This window comes from Amphiura filiformis, chromosome 2 (assembly GCF_039555335.1).
Source record: "Amphiura filiformis chromosome 2, Afil_fr2py, whole genome shotgun sequence".
Taxonomy (NCBI): domain Eukaryota; kingdom Metazoa; phylum Echinodermata; class Ophiuroidea; order Amphilepidida; family Amphiuridae; genus Amphiura; species Amphiura filiformis.
Window position 1 is genome coordinate 38,937,395 of NC_092629.1, and position 19,250 is coordinate 38,956,644.

Here is a 19,250-nt window from a genome sequence, read left to right on the forward strand (position 1 = left end):
TGAGAAAATAATTTGACCATCCTACTGTGACGAAACGAATTAAAAAACTCGACTTCGGCGGAGCATTGAGCCACCGTTCCAGCCCTTTAGTGAAGCCTAATGGTGCGTCCTTTAGATAGTTTAGTGCAAGTGGAATGGGAGAGCCATAATTGTCCATTTTTAGCCATTTAACTGAACATCCGTAGGCTTAGTTCTTAATAATACATCGATCTGGCAAAAAATGTGCCAAGGAAGTCCAATAATTGCATTAATTTTACATTTTTATAGGTCTTGTGGTTTCTGTATGAGTTAAAACCAGTAATATATCAAAAGTAGAGTTTTGGGCATTTTCCCCCTCCCACAAAATATCATGCACTTGGGGCTAAAATGACACTTCTTATATCAAGCCTTGGGATCTCCTTTAGAGAACCCATACAATACCTATACGGTGTCCGCTTTGTGCAAGCACCACCAAGTCGTGCTCCCCTATCCCCGAAAAGTTCTTAAATGTCGTCGTTACTCTCAAAATGCGATTGCTGTTGTGTAAAATACCGACTGCATGCATACAGGCTTTCAAAATGTAAGTTCATTTCTTGCTATCTTCAGAAGATAGCGATGACCAGGGCACGGCACTCGCTACCAGGGCTACATCACCGACTTTAAAATACCGCCGCCACGCCGCCATAAATGCAAAAGATTACTCCAAATTAATAGGGTTCATGGATGGCGCCATATACTTATCAGAGGATTATCAGAAGAAGCCTGAGACGCAGCGTTCTCACTGTTGACTGTTTGAGCAACAGAACACCTAATACGCTATATGTTAGGCCACTGTTGAAGTGAAGAAAATAACCGTATTTTGAAATGCTTCGCCTTTGTCTTTCGGGTAGGCCTACCTACAGTCATCTCCCCCAATTGAAACTGAGACCCATTCTTTAAACTGCAAAAGAAAAAAATCGGCCTATGAGCGTGTCGATCAAAAACTAGAATTACGCGTTTCGTAATTAAGGTGGCCCTCACAACAAAGGTTGGAAAATATAAAGAATACTCAGACCAAGTTTGAAGTTGATCGGTGATTGCGTTTAAGCTGGAGAGTGGATTAATGGAAATGTAGAAAATATGCAAATGAACTCATTAATATTCATAAATATGCAAATAAATTGACACAAAACTATTCAGCACATCAGGCCAGTCACCATATCCTACCACCGTACCAAGTTTGAAGTTGATCGGTGATTGCGTTTTTAAAAGCTGCAGAGTGGATTAATTAAAATATAGGCCAATTATGCAAATGAGCTCATCAATATTCATAAATATGCAAATAACATGACACAAAAGTATACAGCACATGAGGCCACCATATACTATCACCGTACCAAGTAAAAAAAAAGCAAGTGTTTTTATGCTTTTGGGTCAAAAAAAGTCCAAATTTTGGGAAAAAGGTCCACTTTTCAAATATTGCCCCCTGGAAAAAAACTTCCACCTTTTCAAAATCCGTACCCCCCCCCCAAAAAAAAAGAATCCTGCGTACAATACTTCGAACGAGTTGATCGCAAATCAATCAATATTTCGTACGTTTAGAGCAGGGGCGTAGATTTCTTTTTGACATGGGAGGGGGGATGAGGATGGAAAAAAAATCTTGAAGTATAATGAATCCAACACCCTTTGGTAACAGAATTACGTTATGGTACAAATGCGCGCGAAGCGAGCAAAAAAAATTGCCATATTGAAGGTAAAGTGGTCAAAATATGGTTTGAAAGTGGAATAATTTTTTGCGGAAAAAAAATGGCCAAATATGAGGTTAATTTGGTCAAAAACCCACATACAGGCGTCAACAGTGGAGGGGGCATGATTGTATGGACCATCCCCTGGCAAAATATCCCGCGATCTACGCCTATGGTTTAGAGATGTCTCAATTAATAGCCTGTAGGCCTAAATGAAGACTAAAAAGACTAGTTTGCGTATGCCGTCCAGTCAACCAATCCAAAAATGCTGTAGGCCTACTGCACAGGTCAGCAACCAATCACGTTGCGACTTTGCCCTAACGTCAGACTCAAACTAGTCTTTTTAATTCGGTCTTCAATTATACTAAAACAAAATTTGAAAAGTGATTTGGAAAAAATAGTATGATTGGAATGATTTCTAGTGTAGCTTGACAACCAAGCGGATTTTCTTGTACGTGTAACAGTATATAATGGAACAGTGGTGTAACAGTATATAGTATTGGCCTACATCATGCCAGGGTGGGGGTGGGTGGGGTTGTTGGGAGGGCACTTAACTTTAGAAGTGACGGTTATGTTCCTACCGGCATCGCGAAGTAGGGGCCTATCGGTACAAAACATTTGTCAAAAAAAGGGGATGCGTACAAACAAAATGAAAATGGGGGTCACTGGGTTTAGTATTTTGAAAAAAAGGGGGTCATTGTTGGGTACAAAATTTAAAAAAAAGGGGCCATCGAGTAGAAAATTCCCAATTTTACAATACAAATTTGCTGAAATACGAGAATTTGAAAGTTTTCGCATTTTTTGGTGCCGCCCCCGGGAAATTGATGATGGAAATGGAACAGTGGTGTAACATAGCGGGGGGGGGGGACATGCCCTGGGCGCCATCCTTAGGGGCGCCAAATTGACCAATTCAGCATTCTTATTCAATGGGTGCGTCTTGTAAAGAATTCTTATTCTTATTCAATGGGTGCGTCTTGTAAAGAATTCACGTAATTTGATTGGTTTTCTGGTGTATAATATCTCACAATAGTTGATAGTGATATTAGTCAGGGCGCGCGCCGCCACGCAACGGCGGCACGCTTGTTGCTCCTCAATGATCGCGCGATAATGCGTTCGCGTAATACACGTGCGAGAACTAAGAACGCGATTCGGCGGCTTAGATGTTCGTGATGGTTTCGTTCATTTAAAACAACGGGGATGTCCTCACAAAAGTAACTTTATTTTTGTCTGAAAAAAGGCAGTTTTTCTCGCAAAAATTACATTAAAACTGAATAAGAATGAGAATAAAAGATAGGATTTTGTCTTTTGCCTATCAATATCGTGTCATAATGGATGGGCTGGCCAATATTTTTATCGTAGTGGATACCGGCTGCGCCGGCATCCACTACTCAAAATATTGGCCAGCCCATCCATTATGACACTGATATTGTATAGGGTCCTGTGTCACAACCTGGGGTACCTTTGTGTTACATAGTAAAAAAATGAAATGGTTCAAACATTTTACCTACACATCTCATTTGAAGTGGTTCATCCTTCTGAGCATTTTGACACCTTTTTTATGGAAATCGGTTAAAAAATGAGAGAGTGCGGGCAAAAACAATCACAAAGTAGGGAGGATGTAACCCCACCTCTTTTTTCCACATTTACAATCATTCTGAGCAAGTATTGGTCTTTTAAATGAACTTTTGTATTTATTCACTTGGTTTAGATGTCTGGGAGTTCATTTAGACATTTATTTACTAGATTCAATTTTTTAAAGGGGGTTTTAAATCAAATTTACAATATGAATCCCTCCCCCTAATCCTCCTCCCCCTAATCCCAGCCACCCTTGGCACATTTCATGCCAAACGTCATAAGAAAATAATTGAAAAATATTTTAAAACAGGATAAAACATGAGTAATATAGAATAAATTAGCCTCAATTTAAGACCTAATTGAATCTTCTAAGTGAAGGAATACTCAAGAGACAGTGTTTTGAAATCCAAACTGGACATCAAAATGTAACAAAGCCACCTTTTTGTGTACCCCAGTATATGGCACAGGATCATAGGCAAAAGACAAAATCCTATCATTTATTCTCTAATTCAATGGGTGCGTCTTGTAAAGAATTCACGTGATTTGATTGGTTTTCTGGTGTATAATATCTCACAATAGTTGATAGTGATATTAGTCAGGGCGCGCGCCGCCACGCAACGGCGGCACGCTTGTTGCTCCTCAATGATCACGCGATAATGCGTTCGCGTAATACACGTGCGAGAACTAAGAACGCGATTCGGCGGCTTAGATGTTCGTGATGGTTTCGTTCATTTAAAACAACGGGGATGTCCTCACAAAAGTAACTTTATTTTTTTCTGAAAAAGGGCAGTTTTTCTCGCAAAAATTACATTAAAACTGAATAAGAATGAGAATAAATGATAGGATTTTTGTCTTTTGCCTATCAATATCGTGTCATAATGGATGGGCTGGCCAATATTTTATCGTAGTGGATACCGGCTGCGCCGGCATCCACTACTCAAAATATTGGCCAGCCTCATCCATTATGACACGATATTGATAGGCAAAAGACAAAATCCTATCATTTATTCTCTAATTCTGCGCCCCTCCAGGCCACAACCCCTATCTACGCCACTGCCCGCGTCTAAGATATTCTCGGGTGGGGGTAGGGGCGCCAATTTAGTTTCTTGCCCCGGGCGCTACCTAGTTACGCCCCTGAAATGGAATTTAAAACTGACACAGTTTTGCGGTAATGCATGTCTGCACAAGCTGCGCACTAAGGGTATCGATATTAAAACTCAATTTCAAAGTGGTCACTAAGGGCCAATTTCTCGAAGCATGGCTAGTGGTCAGGCTTCCTAAGCCATCAGGCTTAAGCCCAATTAGTCCTATACCAGTGCTTACAATTTCACATAATACATCACCTAGAAAGATAAATCAATTTTTTTTTTACGTTTGACAAACTTTCCGATCTCCCGCGCCGTTGATTACTTTTGTTCATGATGAGTTGTTCTTGCCTGGACGATTTGTTGCTGCGGCACACACAGCTCAGTTTTTGCGAAATTATGTTTATCGGCGGCAGTCCGCCGAAGCGTTTACCATCATCATGGAGTCTATCATAAGAGGAAAATCACCATGTGAAGGAAATGCGTTCATCCATCGAGCTATAGAGTAAGGCCTAGTATTATTATCTTAATATCTATATAGCTCGATGGTTCATCCTGGTCCCATCAGGACCTAAGTGTGCCGGCTAAACAAACAAACAAATTTCCTTTCAAACGAATGTAGGCCTAACACTCATGTATTATCGTTTATTATGGTGAGCACTCTTTTATTTTGAATTTTTGGTTGCGTGGGGCACTATAAAAGAACCATTGCCGTTTCAGCTGACCATGATAGCATTTTCAGACTGATTTTTGGCGCCCTCTACGGAGGCGCCAAAATATAGGCATGACTTTGTGATTCTTTGTGAAAAGCTTCTAATTTCACTCTTGCTAGATTGACTTCGCAATTGTTTTGCTAAAATTATGCCCAGCTCAGAAATAAAACCACAATTTGCTTGGATTTTATTTTATTATTGTTTTCTGATATGCACAGGATAAAATGGTGAGCGTATATTCTTTGTTTAAAATACAAAATTAGGATTTATAAAACACCAAATAAATCCTGACCTTTGTATGGGTTCAACCAGTTTACCGTGTGCCTTAGAAACCGATAGACGGTGACATTTGACCATACACTAGGATCCACAACATGCTCATCTATCATGGGAACAGTTCTTAAGCCCTAATACATTTGTAGGCCTACTTTCATCCTTTGAACATTTGGGTACACAAACTCATACTCTGCAACTTGAGGTCAAATTTTGCACTATGATTATGTAATTGAGGTTATTGGACTATGCCATTGGGATGAGACTATTGTGGTCCATAGTGATAAAATCAATTAACGAGGACTCTACTGATGGCTTTTGTTTGCTAATTACCATAGAATCTATATCGCGGTTATTGCCAAAGTTGCAATATGGTGGCACAATTGGGCGGAAAACTGTATGCAAACAACACGGCATATTAATTATACATGTTCTACATTGTTGTATTTTAAAACACTGAAGACCAAAATTGACGTTATTGCCATGATTGGATCATGGAGGTAGTAAGCCTACTACAACTCTGGCGGAAATTCGTTGCCACACCAGGGCCACACCAGCACGTTCTGGTGTTAAAAGCACGCAATCGAAGCTAAATATGGGATAGTTCCGTATTATTTTGTATAATAGTTGCAAATGCACATTCAGATTACACTTGCCCCTTCCCCCCCCCCACCCCCCATTTTCCAATGTTGGGAGACTGTAATGTAGAAATGATGACGATTTTGTCCAAATCAACATTGCAATAGGGGAGCGGGGAAGGATGTTGGCCAATTAACGCTCAGGTGTGGCAACATTTTTCGCCAAGGTTGTAGTTATACTACCTCCATGATTGGATTAAGTAAATAACTAAATCCTGTTATCTACCCAGCAATGTTTGCTTATCATAATAATTGTAACAAACTGTAGACAGAAAAGGCAAACAGACAGAAATTTAGAGTTTTAAATTAGAGAGTTGACAGGAAGTTGTAAGAGTAAAATTGTTATGGATATGATTGGTGTAAGAACGAAAAAGTTGGAATGTCAGATCAAAGTCATCCGAGGTGAATTAAGTAATGTCAATCACAAATTGTTACAGGTCATTTGAGATGGACTAAGTTATTTGGATTGTCAGAACACCTTCCCCAATCAGACACATTTCTCTTGTTTGGCTTGACTTTGCAAAGAGCGTCTAATTTCGGTCTTGCTAGATTTACTTCGCAACTGTTTTGCTTAAAAGTATGCCCAGCTTAGAAATAAAACCACAATTTGCTTGGATTTTATTTTATTATTGTTTTCTGATATGTTCGGGATAAAATGTTGTGCGTATATTCTTTGTTTAAAATACAAAATTAATGGACTTCTTTCTATGCTAATATTACATTATTGTTTTAAAGAGAAAAAAAAAGTATCCAAACAGTTGGGCGCCCATTCCTTTTTTAAAGGAATTTTTATTTAGCCTATTAATGACGCAGAAATCGGAGTTCACCTTTTTAAGGTGGCGCTATAACAATGATGCACTTATTCAGGGCCTGCATTTTAAATGCACTGTATATAATATGAGGGAGACATTCAACATCGCCTCTGAATTTCCTAGCAGACGACATAACCTCATTACCAACACACAAATCGCTAAAGCACACACTTTGATTGGACAAAAAGTTCTGACAGTCTCTGCGACATGATACGTTCATTTAGATAGCATGACAGGCGGAGTACGTATAAGAGTTCCCCGGTTGTGTGACTGAAAAAGTAACTTCTGTTTATTGTGTTGCATTCATGCAGTGCTGATAAGACCTGCACAGTGACTCGGGACCCTGGGTGGCAACACTTTAACAAGCCGGGGCCAAACTTTACCTGACTAACTGACTACACACAAGGATTGGAATACCAAACTGCATCTAGCTCTAGTACAAGTCGGAATTATAAATCAGTGGAAATATATTTTTGTTGGAAACGTTTTTTTCAGAAAAATTACATAGGATAATTTTTTTTTGTCATGCAGTTGCGGTGTACCGGCCGTGGGCCGGTTGGACTGTGGACGTCGTGGATCGCTTCTATTTTGGAATATATCGCCACGGAGGAACGATCGCTGAGCTTTATAGCACTGTAATCTTCACAACACAAATACGGCGAGTTGACTGATTTTAATTAGTTTATTTAAGTAAAATGTGACTTTATATTCTTGCAGTTTAATAGAAACCAGGTTTGTCTACAAGTGCCGATCAGCATATTAATTTTTAATGTTGAATGTCATCTAGGCTATTAAGGCTACCATATCTTGTCCACTACGCGCGATGACCAGCTTAAAACAGCTTGTTGTTTGTATTCTTCACATGATGACCCTGCTAAACTGCTAAACCGTACTGTCCAGAATCTACTGGTCAACATGGTCAAGCAATATAGGGTCAGTCAGCCACTCAAGCCATGCTCAAGCCAGTCCCAGTTGTTTTCAAAGCTTCTCAACATGCTCAAGGCCTGTCAGTAGTTCAACATGTCAAAGGGAATTCATCGTGCATGCCCCATTGAATTTAATCACAGATTATATGCTGGGCATAGACTTCAAATCCCAAGCTAGGCCCTATATATCTCTCGACCCGGAGCCAATAGGGCCTACTAGGCTTGTTTGTACTCTTTTTTGTGCATTTTTTCATGCTGATTTCAAATATGTTCATCCAAATGTGCAAGTTTTGAAGAAAATTTGAAACCTATCCTCCATGTGCCATTTACCATGGTAGATAAATTAATGGTTTGTTTATTTTCCATTTTTCTCTTTCTCTACAGCTCTATGTCTTTTGAAGTGTCCATACACTGGGAATAACAATGGAGAAAATTGAACCTACAACTAATACTATCTACTCTGGATCTTAAATACCTGAAAAACTTCCGGAAGATAAAGAAGCGTTATCAAAGAAACGACCATAACTACAGGCTTATCTTATATGTAAACCCAATGCAACTGACTGCTTGGAATATTTTTAAATCATCGCAGAAGATATATTTTATGAACAATTTTATATATTTATAAACCTGGATATACAGGTTTTTGATTTTTTTTTAAAGTTTAAGAATAACCCAGCGATGTCGATGATTTAAAATCCAGCTTGGTGTGACAGATTGCCTATCTGTTTCCCATGCCTGATACTGTATGGATTTATAAATCAGACGCACACAAGAACAAGTTGGCAAAATTCAATTCATAGACCCTGGAAAAAGGATTAGTAGGTATCCCATCTGCAGAAAGTGTTGACCTGTCAAAAGGATCATAATTATTTCGGGATCTGTAGCCTAACTCCTTACGGAGTTGAAGAAATCGGAAGTAAAACCAGTGACATATCCAGATATATTGAGAGATATATATATCCAGATAGTGAGTTCATCATTACAGCTATAGGGCACACGGGATCTGCCCTTGGAATTATACATAAATTGGAACTAGAATGGGAGCGGAGTGTACTCCATGGATATTATTGGCGTGGATGTCCAGCTTAGCTGGACTGGCCTTAACCATGGGTCAGTATGGAATGACCCACCTAAACATTACATTGGTAAGTGAATGGCCAGTGGATTTATCCTGTCAAAACTAGATTGGGTTGATGACATTTGAAAAGGACATCTGTGATGTGACTTGCCCGCTATTCTGGTTTACCCATTGCAAATATAGACCCAGAACAAAGCACACTCTCCCCGGCCCCCACACAATAATTTAAGCACAATTGTCCCCACGGTATGAAGCGACCGTTTAATGTTACTTTAAACCATCTACTCTCACATCCCTGTTTAAACATAGGCCTACAAACAAACATGTATAGGGCTACACCATGCACCAAATCGCCACACAAATCTATTTTCACACCTACCGGTATTCCAACCAACTGTCCACCCCTAGGCCCAACCCATGCATTCATCACACATGCACTCCTCTACTCATCATAGGCCTACACCACATTAATACACCGCCCCATACCCATACCGTGCCGCCCTGGCCCTGTCCCACATACACACCCTATTAGTATGAAGGCTCAAGCCTTATTTCCTATAAAACACCACAGTAATAAAACACGTACTATACTACTAGTACTCAAACCACACTCGCATAGGGATTTCTTCGTAACTAAGCCGCCGACTATTAAACTGGTGGCAGCGGTGGGATTATTTGATAAACAAGAACTGTCTTTAAAAAAACAGTAACATGTGGTACAAAGATTGTGTGTCATGATGTAAATGAGATACAAATTGTTACGATAATGATGCTCACGCATTATTTGTCAATGACGGAGTAATAGGTGAATGGATTGCTTAGATAATTTGATGTTTTTGAAATATTGGGTCGTGGGAATCGCAGCTGAAGATAACGACTTATCGATACAGATATAAACACCAACTACCGTATTTTCTTGCGTAAAAGCCGCAATAAGATGTAATATTCATTACATATTTTATGTTTTTTTAATTTTCAGATTCTCTCCAAAACCGCCTTGGTAATCATAAAATAATCGTCCCAACATTGGTGAACTCCCACGGCGAATTCATCTCATATGATATAATCAACAGTCGAAAACGGACTCGAAGAGATCTAGGCACACCCCATAGAGACTCTTACATAGCTTCACATAATAATATGCATTATAAACTGCCACTATTTGACAGTAATATAGCAGCAGATATACATTTAAATCTTTCGCTTAATTCGAACCTAGTAACACGGAATTACATTGTGGAATATCGTAATAGTACCGATGTCACGCTGAGATATCGAAGCATCGAGGATTGTCATTATAATGGTCATGTTATTGGACATCACAGGTCAAGAGTGGCGTTAAGCAACTGTAACGGCTTGGTAAGTATAGAAATGTATTTATTTTTTCTTTGAGAAATCACTCATGGCTCGTCTGGTATGCAAGACAACATATACATGTATGCAAGTATTCCCTCGCATGACGCGGAGTTTTGTCTTCCATGGCGTGCCATAACGACAATCCGTCGACCATTAAGAACTTGGTCAAAATTTTGGAAGAAAATCACTTTTGTATCACATCGAAAAATGTGGTCATACTACTAAGAAGGGAACCAAACTTATAACAATATGTCTAATGAATTCAATTATTTAGGTCTCACAACATGGGGAATTCTTGTTTACATAATTGTAATATTAAAACTTACTAATGCCGAAAATTTACAATTTGAAGATCTTCGCATTCAGTACGTTCAGAAATTAATTCCAATTACTCAATAGATGCCAATAATCTCCCGTTTCAGGCTTCCAACAACTATACCTTTTCGTCTATTAACACTAGGATCCACAACATGCTCATCTAATAAGGGCACAGTTCTTTAACCCCAATACATAACCCGTCATTTGTATATTCATTGAATGACCTTTGAAAATTTGGGTACAAAAACTCATACTCTGCAACTTGAGGTCAAATTTGCACTATGGGTGTTTAAATGAGGTTATTGAACTGTGTCATTGGGATGAGGCTATTGTGGTCTATAGGCCTAGTGACAACTATACCTTTTAGTCTACTAACCCAGAATCATGTCAGTTACCATGGCAACGTTTGGTGGCAATTCACTTGAAAAGATAAACACGTTCAAGATTATGTTCAAATGCATGTGTCAGTGAAAGCATAACAAACTCATCTGCTTAGGTATGACCAAACCAGTCTGTATATAAAATAAAGATCAGGGGGCATTGATAGGGCACTGTGTTCACCATGTTCATCTGGTGAATTATATAGACACTTGTGGCGCATCAGTTAAAACGATAGTTTCTTTCGGCACTTTAAAAATCAGTTTGACAAATTTTGAAACTTGGGTTTCGTGGAATTGTGTATTATATGATATGCGAGATCGAGGTAGATGGAGTTATGGACAGGTCTAAAGTTGAAGAGGAGGACCAGGAAGAAAGTAGCAGAAGGAGTCGAGCCTGCAAAGAAGAAGAGGACCAGAGGAAAGAAGAAGAAGAGGAGGAGGAGGGAGACCGAGGAGGAAGAATAGGAGGAGGATGACAACAAGGAGGAGGAGGAGGAGAAAAGAGAAGATAAAGGAGAGGGGTCACTTTAGTTTGGTGGGGTTCCGCTCCGCATTGAATGGTTTGACATTGCAAACTTAAAGGGCCGGTTTCTCGAAGCATAGCTAGTGTTCAGGCTTCCCAAGTAATCAGACTTGTAACTAGTCATGCTTACAATTTCACATGCACATCTTACATCCCCTAGAAAGATAGCCTAAATCAATAAAATGGATCCACATTGGTAGGGTTAACCTGCTGGCTTCTAAGGAAGCCTGACCACTAGTCAAGCTTCGAGAAATCAGACCTAAAAACGGACCAATCGGTTAAAAGTTAGAACTTAGAAGCCTAATCATTTCTGAAGATATCGGAAACGAACATTGCTGGCAGCTTTTCTGGCAGGTTTTTCATGTTAGTATTAAAAGATCTGTGCCATTCCCCAATGGATGATGGACTCGCAATATTGATATCTATTTTGGATATGCAATTTCACGCTTTCTTTTGTCGCAACATTTTAGAGGTTGATAGTGTAATGACAATCAAGATCATGTTAAGCCTATTGGTATAATGTTATCCATTAAATAGATCACAAAAGGAGCAACTTTTTTCTGTCCGGAATTTTTATTACCTGTAGGCCTACTTACAACTGGTGGTTACGGAGCCCGGGAAGTGACGTAAATTGTTTTCTTTTAAAATGTATCTCGAGATATTCGATTATATCGAGATAACCTGATTATATTGAGATAATCGAATTATTTCGAGATAATTATGCCTGATAATTTTCTGTGACGAAGAATCCCCCTCCCCACCGGCTCCACCCGGCTATGCCCCCTGCTTATCCAGACAGTGAAAGTCGAACTATTAATAGTAGTTGTAAACAGCAGCTTGAGTAAATTGAAGACCATACACTCAACTCAATAATTATGAAAACCATGCATTCATCTGTAACTTTTTGTGTTTGCTGTATAATATTAAGATGATCAAAACACCGGAGATGATATCTTACCCTTCCCAGAATCCTTTGCAACATGATGCATCATCTCATTTCATCAAATAACATGCACTCCCATTTACTTTATACATATTCCCTCTGTTTTCATTTTGAAAATGCACTGGCTAAACATGAGTCAATATAATCAAGAAATAAACATATTTTGCAAGATCTGAATGTCATCTTATTGCCATCGAATTGATATTGATCAACCCATGTTGAACTGGAGTAAGTCACTTCAGAAAATTGAAATTGGAGAAATGCATTTATGGAAAGTGGCCTATTCACAAACAAAGCTTCATTTCTCGTATTTGTTTTCGATTTTAAATTTTGTTTTGCAAGTTTGCATACAATTCAACTCGTGTGACTAACCATTGCTATTAACTGTACAAATTTATTTGTGGTTTTGTTTAACATGCTGAAGCCGATATTACAACGTATTATAATGAATCTCATTTGCTAACTCGTTGAGTAGCTCCCTTAAGGTGGCCCTCATAAGCTACCGTAGTTTCTGAAAGTTTTTAATAGCATTTTAAAAACTAAAAAGAACACGTAAATCACATTGTGACATTTGACAAAAACAAACATTACAAACAAACAAATATTTTTTGACTTTGCCCAAGAATCGTAGTATAGAGCTTTCTGTGCAAAAAGAGATGGAAAATCCTTTGTTTTCTGTGCAAAGAATAGATTTTTATTCCCTGATAGAGAAATTGTTTTGCGTATTGCATGATCATTAGGCCTATTTCTTCACTCTTGAACATAAAAAGTCACTATATAGTTTTGACATGTACGTAGACGTATTTCCTTCAATATCAAGACCTACCGGTACCTCAAGAACCACTACCACTGAACCAATACTAGGCTTGTTTGTGCATTTTTCATGCTGATTCTAAAAATATGGTCATGGAAATGTACAATTATGTTTTTTTAAAGAAATTTGGAATTTGTCGTTTGCAGTTGACACCCGTATGGAAAGGGTTAGGGTTGAACTTAGTGCTCTGCTCTCAAAATATCAAGAGCTATCAAGAACCTCTGAACCAACCTTGTTTGTACTCATTTTAATGCATTTTTCATGCTGATTCCAAATATGGTCATGACAATTATGTAATTTTCAAAGAAATTTAACTTGTCGTCTGCAGTTGACACCATCCGTGTGAAGATGGTTAGGGTTGATGCGTCCTAGATAATCATGATAATAGGTTTCAACGTGTTTGTTTTAGATATTTTTCAAAATACCAGAGCTACCGTATCTCAAGAACCACTGAACCAATTATACTAGGCTTGTTTGTACTAATTTTAATGCATTTTTCATGCTGATTTATGGTCATGGCAATGTAGAATTATGAAATGTTTGAATTTTCAAAGAAATTTGGCATTATTTGGAATGGCATGTTTGTCGTCTGTAGTGGACACCCGTTATATGGAGAGGGTTAGGGTTGCAGAACTGTGGCGTGACAGACTAGAGTTAAGAGGAACCTTAACGTTTCATTCAGAGCTGTTATAATGTAACGGAGTAGCACTTCAAGTGTTTGATCTAAGATGCTTGATCGATGGGTAGAGGGGTTTGGAGACGTTAGCATTGGAGCTTGTAAACACAAAAGCAGTGATTCACTGCTTGATGAATAAAATATTTGTAATAAAAATCCTAAAAGGGACGTGCAGGGGGGGGGGTGCAGGCACACAGATTAAATTTTAAATGTATGGGATAGTACAAAAAACACACTCTTATTGATTCACATTTCTAATAAAAATCCCTTTAAAAGGGATGCACAGGCACACAGATTAACTTTTAAATGTATGGATAATACAAAAACACAAACTCTTATTGATTCTAATGGTGTCTGACAGTCAGACCCCAGTCAGACTAATTACGTTCTTTTTTTACGATATGCCTAATTTATGTCAGATGATTTAAAAAGACGTCTTTGAAATATACTACAAATATCTCAAATTCGCTTTTTTTTACTATGACTTGAATATAGGCCTATAGGCCCGTAAAAAAAGTAAATATCGCAATTACAGAAATACACAAGATCACAATAATAGCATAATTCGTAGACTCTGCAGGTCTATGGAGGTGGAGTACCCTAATCAGCAATCAGACAAAATAACCATCACGGCCAGGATCAGCTCTTCGATGTCCATGCATGCATGCGGGATAGACCGGGACAATTTGCAATAAGTTCCTTGTCAAGCTAGCTCAGTGTTGCAACGAGAACAGAAATGACATTTCGGGGGATTCGAACCCGTACGTTTGCGTTATAATATGCACCCGAGTCTGGTGATGAGATATACTAGCCTCAGTAGCCTGGGTCCCTCGGCCCCATCTCGTCGAAACAAACATGACAGAACAAAATGGCCGTTTCTCACCTGCAAGCACAACCCGATGACCGTGCGTTGCAGTTGAAGGAATGGTGGATCAAATCTACAGATATAGCCTACTAATTGAATCAAACAAAACGATAGGCATAACAATAAGTATAGTTTATTATAGGTTTTGGTGTTAAAGGTTCCGCTCAAATTAGAGGTTATAAGATTATGCATGGCATGACAATTTTGCAACATTTTTATTTTTAATAATCCATGTTTTAAGGTTTGATGCAGTCAAAATATCATGTATTATTAGAATGACCCCTGTTCTTGCCAGACACTCGTAGGGGGAATCGATTCTAAGTGACTTGACTTCTTTTTCGTCACGCGTTGCCAATGACAACAGTGATGAATCAGATTTGGAGCTTTTCCGGGGTTCATTTCAATTGTAGAAAAACAAGTTGAAGCACCGAAAAGTGTGAACGAAATTATAATGTAAGGAACATAATTTGTTGAAAGTTTATGATTTATTATCGCGATCTATTTTAAGTGATTATTAAATATCATAGCACTGAAAATATTTAACAGACGCATTACTCACAAACAGCCGTTTTTTAAAATATCTTGACTATGATATAGTATCCTAGATTCGTACAACACTATACTTAAACCAGGCGAGGGATTTAGTGCAAGAAAACCCAATCGGAAAAAGCTGCCAGGTGCACATGTGTACAATATAGAATGCAGAAATGGTCAAGTTGTCTATATGGCAGCTATTACAGATAGGACCTTTTGTATTTACTCGACATATTGGGTTCTTTGATTATTTTTAGCTTTAAGGGTTAAACTTAGAGGAATTGCGGTGGATAAAAAGTTACAGGACATCCGACTAGAAGTTGAGGACGTCATGACCGTGCTAAGAAAGTTTGCCGTTCAACTTTCTTGTGAAAAATATTTAGTATTTGGCTCTGTCTGTCTCTGCCGGGTTGTATATTGTCATACTCTCTTGGTACCAAATTAGCGCAGCTCCGTTTATGAATTGGTCAATTGAGGATGGGATAGTTACAGCGTTTAAGTTTCATGTTTTGAGTGTTTTCAGTCCCTGAATGTTTTGACGTCTCGCATAAAAGAAAGATTTTGCCGGTGAGAAATAGCTTCACTGAGAACATGGCCACTGCCACTAGCCGACTATAAATCGATCACACGATTCGACCTTAAAATTATCAGAAAATTAGTGGCTGAAAAGAACAAAAACTATTATTTATATTACTACTACTATTAGCCTACTTGCTACTACCGTACTACTATTAGGCTATAGGGCATTCGGTAATAAAGTCAATGTCCGTTTTCGCCGAAGTGAAAAATCCTAGCTATGCTATACCAGATGCGTGAGTTCCCCTTTCACTTTGATGTAGGAGGACTACATAGCAGTCTACATAGATTTATTAGTTGATCTTTTGATATAAGTTCACAGAATGAATGATTGTTTGATCGATATGCCTACCAATGGAATAAATTTGACTTGCTCCAGAGTCTTGCTGTGACATAGGCCTATTATCTGCAATTATGACTTATTTGGCGTTCTATGAAATCAGTGTGAAAAAAGTGTTTGGGTGACGTGCTGTCTCTACGACACCTGCTGCTACCCGTGCCAATCAACTACTCGAAATTAAGTAAGAATTTCATTCCTTTGTACTCGATTCAGTAGACTAGTACATTGACATATTCACTGTTTCAACAATTACTTTGCTACTTGTTACTTCATGACTTAGACTGACTTACTGAAATGACACAGAAGTTGTAACACCTTTCACGTTATAAACTTTATGTAGGGGAGAGCGGGGAGTGTTCGCCCTATTTTTTCTGACCAGCCTAGCGATGTCAATTTTAAGGTTAGGGATGACCTGATTAGCCCATGTGAAAGCCCTATGTCTTAGCTATATATGACCACAATCTCAGAACTATAGGCCTTACAATAGCAACAGGATAGAGCAAACAAACAAGTTTTGCAAAGGTTCGCCCATATGGTGGGGTAAGTTCACCCTAATCACAAAAAAGGTTTAAACATTGCGTAACAATAACATAATTCAATGCAAACATTTAGCAAGAGTATACAGGGCATTCATTCTCTTCTGGGGAATCATTTAATTTGTTGCAGGGGTCGGGTCAAGGCAAAATGTAGGGGTCCAAAGTGAGCTTAAAGCGTATAATGTTTACAACTTCGGGGGGATTATGGATTAGGACATAAACGGTGGTATGTGTAATACTGATACCACATAACTTTAAAAAATATGATTTTCAGTAGTTTTACCTTGTTTAATGGTATAATTATCAATATTTTGCATTTGTTAAAATAATAACCTACACAAAATTTTAATTCAATCGGAAGTCGTCTTCTGGGTCCACCGTGAGCCTAAACTTTGGGCGTGATATCCTACACTATGCAGTACAATAGCCATAAGGCAGCTATTATAATACACAGATTTTCGGTACATAATAATGGCTGCCATGTGCTTTACTTCTGGATTTGGGTACTTGTGGTAATGCTGGGCCCTTTTACAGTCCCAAATCATATATTATAAGGATGTCCGTCATGTCACATCTGTTAGGACAATGCAATGTTACAAAACTTTAATAGCTGCCCCATGTGTCAATATGTTAACTTAGACATATTGCTGCCATTTGTGTATCTAGACTTATACTTTTAGGTAACAAAAACCCAGTCAACACAGGACATGTGTTATATAATAATTTCCCTAAATAACAAAGTTAATATATACGGTACTATTAGGAAAACTTACCACAATGATGAAAATAAGATATAACCCAGTTCATGTGCAAAATTTGTCATATAACTAACGCTTACACACTACACAGGTTGGGCATCTTTTTCACGCCGTGCTCGACAACCTGTGGAACATTTTGATGTCTCTCAGTTTCTGAGCTTACTTTTACTCATGATCAACAGTACGACAGCAACTTAGCTCACTTCCGGTAATTTTTACCGGCGTGACCTCTGCTGTTACGTAACGCAATGTTGAAAATCAGGTGGCAAATACGGGTTTTCAGAAACCATCAAAAAAATGGAATACACGAGTCGTTCCTCCCTTCCTTTCCATATTGAGCCCATAGATAATATATGAAACATGAGTATAAGGCAAAGAATAACGTGTAAAAGTTGAATTATTGTGGAAAAAATGAATGCTTTTGGTGCGCGAAGTAGTCTAAAAAATGAGAGAAAATGCATGTCACGATCACTAAAATGGTTATATCTACAGCTTGGAGGAAACGCCGGTCTAATGCTTTTCTGTTATGATAAACATTAATTAACCAGAGCTTGTATTAAATTTTCAGCGAAAATGAGCGGTGGAACAACCTAGTCGTAGGTTGAAAAGTTGTGTTCTTTGAGTTCTCGTGGTCGTGCGCAAGACGTTGCAAGTGTCACGATGCTTCACGAAATGGATCCCAGCCGGCGCTGTCTATTATGCATGTTATATTGATCAATATAGCAATTAAAAACGTCTATTGTTATATATTTTATTAATGCAAAATACTCTATTGTGTAACAAAATATTGTAGTCGTCAAAGAAGGTAGTATATCTCATTTAACTGAAGTACACGCAGTTTTAAAAAGACTGTTGATGAGTGAGATACTTGAACATGTTGAACGAGAAATAAAATAGCAAAATAATACCCGTTGCAAGAACAAGATGCGATGGCTTAGTGGGCAGACCGAAGGTCTGCAGTGCGGAAGGTTGAGAGTTCGATTCCCATCATGTTATTCTTGGAATTTTTCAGTTCGTTTTTTCTTTCTTTTTTTCTCTCCTTTTGTCTTTAATAATATAGGCCTAATGAATGCAGCTTGAAGGCCCACCTTTTCATGATTTATTTCTTGTTGCTAAGTTCATATTTAGGCCTAATCCTACATTCGATTTGATCTTTTTTTTAAAATTGCATTTAAGTTCAGTAGCTTTCATGAAATAATTTCAAATAAAGCATGTCAAACTTAAGTAATTTTAGTTCAAGATTATATATAGGCCTATCAAATAAAGGAACATCAACACAGATTTTCACGATTTTTAATTGGACTAGACCCTCCCTATCGACAACATATTTTATGAGCTTTTATGCATTCATATTAAATCACGAGATGCACGTAATTTCAAACCTAATATTTTGGCATATTTGTCATTTTTACACAATGTCCAACTTACACCTCGGATTACACCTAATTGGAATCAGCAGAAGTTCGTTTTCCAGATAGTCTTTGATGTCTTATTTAATGCCCCATTATAGAACACCACAGTTAAGCGGTCAAGATATTAGGTGTTTTCTTTCATTTTTATCTCGCTACTCCTGCTTCAAATGTAGGCCTAATGTGAAAACCTTTTATTTATTAATATTATAAATATTGTTATAATTTTTGGAATTACAAAACTTCAAATTTAATAAAAATATGAAAACTAGACTAGGATTTAAAAAAAATTAGTTAAAATAAAATCAAAAATCAAAGAGAGGTGCTAGCGGGGTTCGAACCAAGATCGAACTTCCAAATATTTAATTTACCCCCGGTATTTACCACCAAGCCATACCAGCGATTTGATAGATACG